This window comes from Chiloscyllium punctatum, unplaced genomic scaffold, assembly GCF_047496795.1.
Source record: "Chiloscyllium punctatum isolate Juve2018m unplaced genomic scaffold, sChiPun1.3 scaffold_439, whole genome shotgun sequence".
Classification (NCBI taxonomy): domain Eukaryota; kingdom Metazoa; phylum Chordata; class Chondrichthyes; order Orectolobiformes; family Hemiscylliidae; genus Chiloscyllium; species Chiloscyllium punctatum.
Genome location: NW_027310173.1, coordinates 42,388 through 50,158, shown reverse-complemented (window position 1 = coordinate 50,158; position 7,771 = coordinate 42,388).

Here is a 7,771-nt window from a genome sequence, read left to right as displayed (position 1 = left end):
AAATTGGAGATTCAGTTCAGGTGCATCACTAAATGAAAACCATTCAGCAGGGCATCCGTACGTGGAACAAGTGATTCAGGGAACAATTAAATGGAAGGAACTGAAGCAGGGATTCAATAATGGGAGAATGTATGCAGGGGCTTTTAAATAGGGCAGGATAATACTCAATGGGAGAGTTGGTGCAGTTTCAGGATTTGTGCAGGATTGGTAAATGGGAGAAATGGTGCAGACCAGCGGAGCCATAGAGTCAAACAGTCATAGAGATGTACAACATGGAAACAGACACTTCACTCCAACTTGTCTATGACTCAATTTTAGAATTCTGGCAGCGCTCCACGAATTTGGAGAATCATTCCAAGGACATACTAAATGGAAGGATTGGTAAAGGGCTTATCGAAATAAGAGAATTTGGAACAGGGATCTGATATTGTCAAATTAGTGCAGTTAGAACCAAATGGGAGAGTTTCATTTAGCAGTGAATGGGAGAATTGGTGCAGTGTAGCACTAAATGGGAGCATTCTGACAGGACAATACTTGATGCAGGAATGTGTGTGTGGCTTTCCTGTACACCTTTGTGGTGAATTCAGGTATACAGGAAAGCCACACACACAGACCCAGTTCTGAACTATGAAAGCAACCAGCCCAACACACACAGAAGAAGTTGCATCAAGATACTGTTCAAAAGAGCCACAACACACTGCAGCACACCAGAACAGCAAAAAGAGGAAGAAGGATACCTATACAATGTATTCGACAAAAACGGATACCCGCGCAATTTCATCAACAGATGCCTAAGGGAAAGACAGCGAACCACAACCCAAAGGACTAGCCATGTTCCCATACATCAGGAGCATTTCCGAACTGACAGCCAGACGACTGAGGCCACTAGGACTTATAACAGCACACAAACCAACAGCCACTCTCAGACAAAAACTCACCAGAACAAAGGACCCGATACCCAACATGAGCAAAACCAACGTAGTGTACATAATCCCATGCAAGGACTGCACAAAACACTACATAGGACAAACAGGAAGACAGCTAACGATCCGTATACACGAACACCAACTAGCCACGAAACGACACGACCAGCTATCCTTAGTAGCCACGCACACAGATGACAAGCAACATGAATTCGACTAGGACAACACTACTATTATAGGACAAGCCAAACAGAGAACAGCCAGGGAATTCCTAGAGGCATGGCACTCATCCACAGATTCAATCAATAAACACATCGACCTGGACCCAATATATCGGCCACTGCAACGGACAGCTGGAACTGACAACGGACGCGGCAGATTCAAACCACTATAAATGCGGAAGGAAAGATCACAGAAGCGCTTCACAGGAGGCTCCCAAACACTGAGGATCTCACCGAGACAGGGGACGAAACGTCTGCAACACAAATTCCCAGCTCGGCGAACAGAACCACGGAAATGGTACGAGGCAACAAAGAATTGGAGAATTGATGCGGGACATCAGGAAATGAGAGACCTGGTGCACAGTGGAGCTAAATTAGAGAATTGGTGCATTGCAACAGTAAATGGGAGAATTAGAGTAGCGCACCCTTAAATGGTAGAATCGGGCTCGGGCACCAGTAAATGGAAGGATTAGTCCAGGGATATGAGTAAATGGGAGATTTGATGTGAATCAATAAATGGGAGATCTGGTGCACAGTGCAGTTACATTAGAAAATTGGTGGGAGTGCCAATATATTGGAAAATTGGAGTAGAGCATGTCTAAATTGGGGAATGGGGGCCAGGGAATCAATAAAAAGAAATGTTGCAAGCATCGATAAATTGGAGATTCAGTTCAGTGCATCACTAAATGAAAACAAATCAGCAGGGCACCCGTACGTGGAAGATGTATTTTAGGGAACAATTAAATGGAAGGAATTGATGCAGGGCAACAATAATTGGAGAATTCATGCAATTCTGAGTGGGAGGATTGGGGCAGGATAACCTCATTGGGTGAGGTGGTGAAATTCCCGAATTCATGCCGGATTGGGAAATGGGAGAATTGGGGCAGGGAAGTGGAGCACTAATTACAGACTGAGAGATATACAGCACGGAAACAGAACCTTCAATCCAACCTGTCCATGCTTAAATTTAAGAATTCCTGGCAGCTCTTCACTAAATTGGAGAATCATTGCAAGAAACGACTAAATGGAAAAGTTGGGAAAGAGCTTCTCGAAATGTGAGATTTTGCAACAGGGCATCGGATAATGGGGTGAATTAGTACAGTTCAGCGCTAAATATGTGCGTTATGCTGTGTTTCACTAAATGGGAGAATTGGGCCAGGGAGATTTAGAGTATGGCACCCCTAAATTGGGCGAGGGCATCATTCACTAGGAGGATCGGTGTAAGGCAACACTGAGTGGAGAACTTCAGTAATTGGGGGACACGGTGCTAAGCAACACTGAATTGGAGAATTGGTGTGGGGTATCAGTAAATGAGAGACCTGGTGCAGGGTGCTGATAACTTCGAGAATTGGAGCAAATGGGAGAACACGGGCAGTGAATCAGTAAATAGGACCAATGTTGCAAAGGATTAGTGTTCGAGATTCAATACAGTGCACCACTAAATGGGGGAGTTGGTGCAGTTCACCACGAAAGGGAAGATATGTCTAGGATCAGGAATTTGGAGATTTGATGCGGGGATTGCAAGAATTGAGAATTCTGGTAGCAGACTACGAAATGGGAGAATTGTTGCAGGGAAATATTGAATGGAAGACCTGGTGCACAGTGGAGCTCAATTAGAGAATGGGTGTATTGCAACAGGAAATGGGAGAATTAGGGAAGCACACCCTTAAATGGTCGAATCGGGGTCGGGCATCAGTAAATGGAGGAATGAGGACAGGGATATGAGTAACTGGGAGATGAGGTGGAAAACAATAAATGGGAGATTCAGTGCACAGTGCCGTGACATCGGAAAATTGGTGGGAGGGCCAAAATATTTTCTATAATACAGGAGGAAGCAGAGACGCTGCTCCAGCTCCTTTATTTTCTATAATACAGGAGGAAGCTGTGACGCTGCTACAGCTCCTTTATTTTCTATAATACAGGAGGAAGCAGAGACGCTGCTCCAGCTCCTTTATTTTCTATAATACAGGAGGAAGCAGAGACGCTGCTCCAGCTCCTTTGTTTTCTATAATACAGGAGGAAGCAGTGACGCTGCTCCAGCTTCTTTATTTTCTATAATACAGGAGGAAGCAGTGACGCTGCTCCAGCTCCTTTATTTTCTATAATACAGCAGGAAGCAGAGACGCTGCTCCGGCTCCTTTATTTTCTATAATACAGGAGGAAGCAGTGACGCTGCTCCGGCTCCTTTATTTTCTATAATGCAGGAGGAAGCAGTGACGCTGCTCCGGCTCCTTTATTTTCTATAATACAGGAGGAAGCAGTGACGCTGCTCCGGCTCCTTTGTTTTCTATAATACAGGAGGAAGCAGTGACGCTGCTCCAGCTCCTTTATTTTCTATAATACAGGAGGAAGCAGTGACGCTGCTCCAGCTCCTTTATTTTCTATAATACAGGAGGAAGCAGTGACGCTGCTCCAGCTCCTTTATTTTCTATAATACAGGAGGAAGCAGTGACGCTGTTCCAGCTCCTTTATTTTCTATAATGCAGGAGGAAGCAGTGACGCTGCTCCAGTTCCTTTATTTTCTATAATACAGGAGGAAGCAGTGACGCTGCTCCAGCTCCTTTATTTTCTTTAATACAGGAGGAAGCAGTGACGCTGCTCCAGTTCCTTTATTTTCTATAATACAGGAGGAAGCAGTGACGCTGCTCCAGCTCATTTATTTTCTATAATACAGGAGGAAGCAGTGACGCTGCTCCGGCTCCTTTATTTTCTATAATACAGGATGAAGCAGAGACGCTGCTCCAGCTCCTTTATTTTCTATAATACAGGAGGAAGCAGAGACGCTGCTCCAGCTCCTTTATTTTCTATAATACAGGAGGAAGCAGTGACGCTGCTCCAGCTCCTTTATTTTCTATAATACAGGAGGAAGCAGAGACGCTGCTCCAGCTCCTTTATTTTCTATAATACAGGAGGAAGCAGTGACGCTGCTCCAGCTCCTTTGTTTTCTATAATACAGGAGGAAGCAGAGACGCTGCTCCATCTCCTTTATTTTCTATAATACAGGACGAAGCATAGACGCTGCTCCAGCTCCTTTACTTTCTATAATACAGGAGGAAGCAGTGACGCTGCTCCAGCTCCTTTATTTTCTATAATACAGGAGGAAGCGGTAACGCTGCTCCAGCTCCTTTATTTTCTATAATACAGGAGGAAGCGGTAACGCTGCTCCAGCTCCTTTATTTTCTATAATACAGGAGGAAGCAGAGACGCTGCTCCAGCTCCTTTATTTTCTATAATACTGGAGGAAGCAGTGACGCTGCTCCAGCTCCTTTATTTTCTATAATACAGGAGGAAGCGGTAACGCTGCTCCAGCTCCTTTATTTTCTATAATACAGGAGGAAGCAGTGACGCTGCTCCAGCTCCTTTATTTTCTATAATACAGGAGGAAGCAGTGACGCTGCTCCGTCTCCTTTATTTTCTATAATACAGGAGGAAGCAGAGACGCTGCTCCAGCTCCTTTATTTTCTATAATACAGGAGGAAGCTGTGACGCTGCTCCAGCTCCTTTATTTTCTATAATACAGGAGGAAGCTGTGACGCTGCTCCAGCTCCTTTATTTTGTATAATACAGGAGGAAGCAGTGACTCTGCTCCAGCTCCTTTATTTTTTATAATACAGGAGGAAGCAGTGACGCTGCTCCAGCTCCTTTATTTTCTATAATACAGGAGGAAGCAGTGACGCCGCTCCAGCTCCTTTATTTTCTATAATACAAGAGGAAGCAGAGACGCTGCTCCAGCTCCTTTATTTTCTATAATACAAGAGGAAGCAGAGACGCTGCTCCAGCTCCTTTATTTTCTATAATACAGGAGGAAGCTGTGACGCTGCTCCAGCTCCTTTATTTTCTATAATACAGGAAGAAGCAGAGACGCTGCTCCAGCTCCTTTATTTTCTATAATACAGGAGGAAGCTGTGACGCTGCTCCAGCTCCTTTATTTTCTATAATACAGGAGGAAGCAGAGACGCTGCTCCAGCTCCTTTATTTTCTATAATACAGGAGGAAGCAGTGACGATGCTCCAGCTCCTTTATTTTCTATAATACAGGAGGAAGCAGTGACGCTGCTCCAGCTCCTTTATTTTCTATAATACAGGGGGAAGCAGTGACGCTGCTCCAGCTCCTTTATTTTCTATAATACAGGAGGATGCAGAGACGCTGCTCCAGCTCCTTTATTTTCTATAATACAGGAGGAAGCAGTGACGCTGCTCCAGCTCCTTTATTTTCTATAATACAGGAGGAAGCAGTGACGCTGCTCCAGCTCCTTTATTTTCTATAATACAGGAGGAAGCAGAGACGCTGCTCCAGCTCCTTTATTTTCTATAATACAGGAGGAAGCAGAGACGCTGCTCCAGCTCCTTTGTTTTCTATAATACAGGAGGAAGCAGAGACGCTGCTCCATCTCCTTTATTTTCTATAATACAGGAGGAAGCAGTGACTCTGCTCCAGCTCCTTTATTTTCTATAATACAGGAGGAAGCAGTGACGCTGCTCCAGCTCCTTTATTTTCTCTAATACAGGAGGAAGCAGTGACGCTGCTCCAGCTCCTTTATTTTCTATAATACAGGAGGAAGCAGTGACGCTGCTCCAGCTCCTTTATTTTCTATAATACAGGAGGAAGCAGAGACGCTGCTCCAGCTCCTTTATTTTCTATAATACAGGAGGAAGCAGAGACGCTGCTCCAGCTCCTTTATTTTCTGTAATACAGGAGGAAGCAGTGACGCTGCTCCAGCTCCTTTATTTTATATAATACAGGAGGAAGCAGTGACTCTGCTCCAGCTCCTTTATTTTCTATAATACAGGAGGAAGCAGAGACGCTAGATTAATTCCGGTTATCTTGTAAGCCGGAACGAGCTGGAATGGAGGGTCTGTTTCTGTGCTCGGCACCTCCAAAATCCTGAGTAAGGACATTTGCCCGAAACGTCGATTTTCCTGCCCCTCCGATACTGCCTGACCTGATGTGCTTTTCCAGCACCACTCTGATCTATGCTCTGAAATGCACTCTTTCAGAGTTCCATCAACCTCATACCATGCACTTCTCATACAGGAGACTTCTACTGCCTTCCGAAGGTACACAGAGCCAACACACCCGGATGTCCCATCATATTAGGCAATGCGACCCGATGTGGGAACCTCACTGCCGATGTCAAATGCATCTTGAAAGCCATGAGGCAGGGTACCCCCAGCTTCTTCCACGACAGAATATTGGGACACAGGCAGATTTCAACCTCACACCTTCAAGGCTGAATCTGAGCTGAGGGGGCACCTATTGTTACCGAGTTACCTGAGAATTTAGCTATTTTTACGTACGGTTTGCATATGAAAGAACAAAATCTAACATGGTATTTCCACAAATATACAAACTGAACAGACAATACACTTTTATTTTTAAATATTGCATTTTAGTGGCATCACCCTGTAATCTTTTACTATAAATTCTGTGTCATATGATGTTATGCTCCATGAAGGAACAGCGCTCCAAAAGGCGGTCCTATCAAATCAACCTGTTGGACTATAACCTGATGTTGTGTGATTATTTAATTTTGTCCACCCCAGTCCAACACCGGCACCTCCAAATCTTTACTCCATATTGTTGACACTAACTCACACGCAGTTCAGGTCAGTATAGCACAATGACCCTGTTCCTCTTTTTGTGAGGTTCCCTGTGTATATTAACAGAGTTAATGGGCCCCGAGAGGATGAATACATTCTCTTTATCCTGTCAGTGTAAACAGTTGAACGTATCAGTCTGAAGCCAATGGAAGAGGAGATTGTCTTTTTCTGTACAATTTCAGTGCAGAACGTTCAGCCATAAACTGTCTTTGCAAAAGTGGGGGTTGAATGCGATTCTCACTGAGCAACATTAATACAGAAAACACAATTCCGAGTTCCTGTTATCGATTGGTTCAGGAACTGGGATGAGAAAACCACTTGTGGTGTGGTGCCGTGCCTCAGTTTGTGAACTTGCCCACATCATGAACAGCACACCAAGATTTCACATCGTAGTGGTGCCTGTGTATTTTACCAAATGCATGGTTGTTTCAACATCTCCCAAGTCAGTGTTGCTCATCAGTCAACCATGCGTCCTGTTTGAGTGTCAGCCTGTTTTGGTGATCCTGATCTGTTCCCGGGTTTAGTTCCTCCAGTGGATATTGCTTCTTCCGAACTATTAATTCAATCTGGAATTTCCTTCCTGTGTTTGACAAGAAATTCTGCTTCTACTCCTCCTTTATTACGCCCCGTTCATTTCCAGTTTGTGGGGAATAACGAGGTGAGCCAGGAGACATGGCAGACTCGTCGGTGAATGTTGCAGTAATGGCGCAGACACCAAGAGCTGTTCACCCTCATTCTCTGCTGTCAACATTCATTCATTCCACACCAACAGGAAATACTTCATTGCTCTCCTGTCGTTCTGGTTTGCACTGTGATTGCAGTTTCTTTTCTTGTGGATTATGAAGATTATTTAGAACTCGAAAGGATCATAATATTTGGAGGAAGGAATGACTCCTCACCTCAGGAATAAGTGCCAGACACATTATTCGGAGAATGTGAGCCCAATCCCACACATCCTACCGAGGGGGCAGAAAGCCTGTTAGCTGGTCCACTCTCAATTTGTCTCCGAATGTCAGACTTTTCAAAG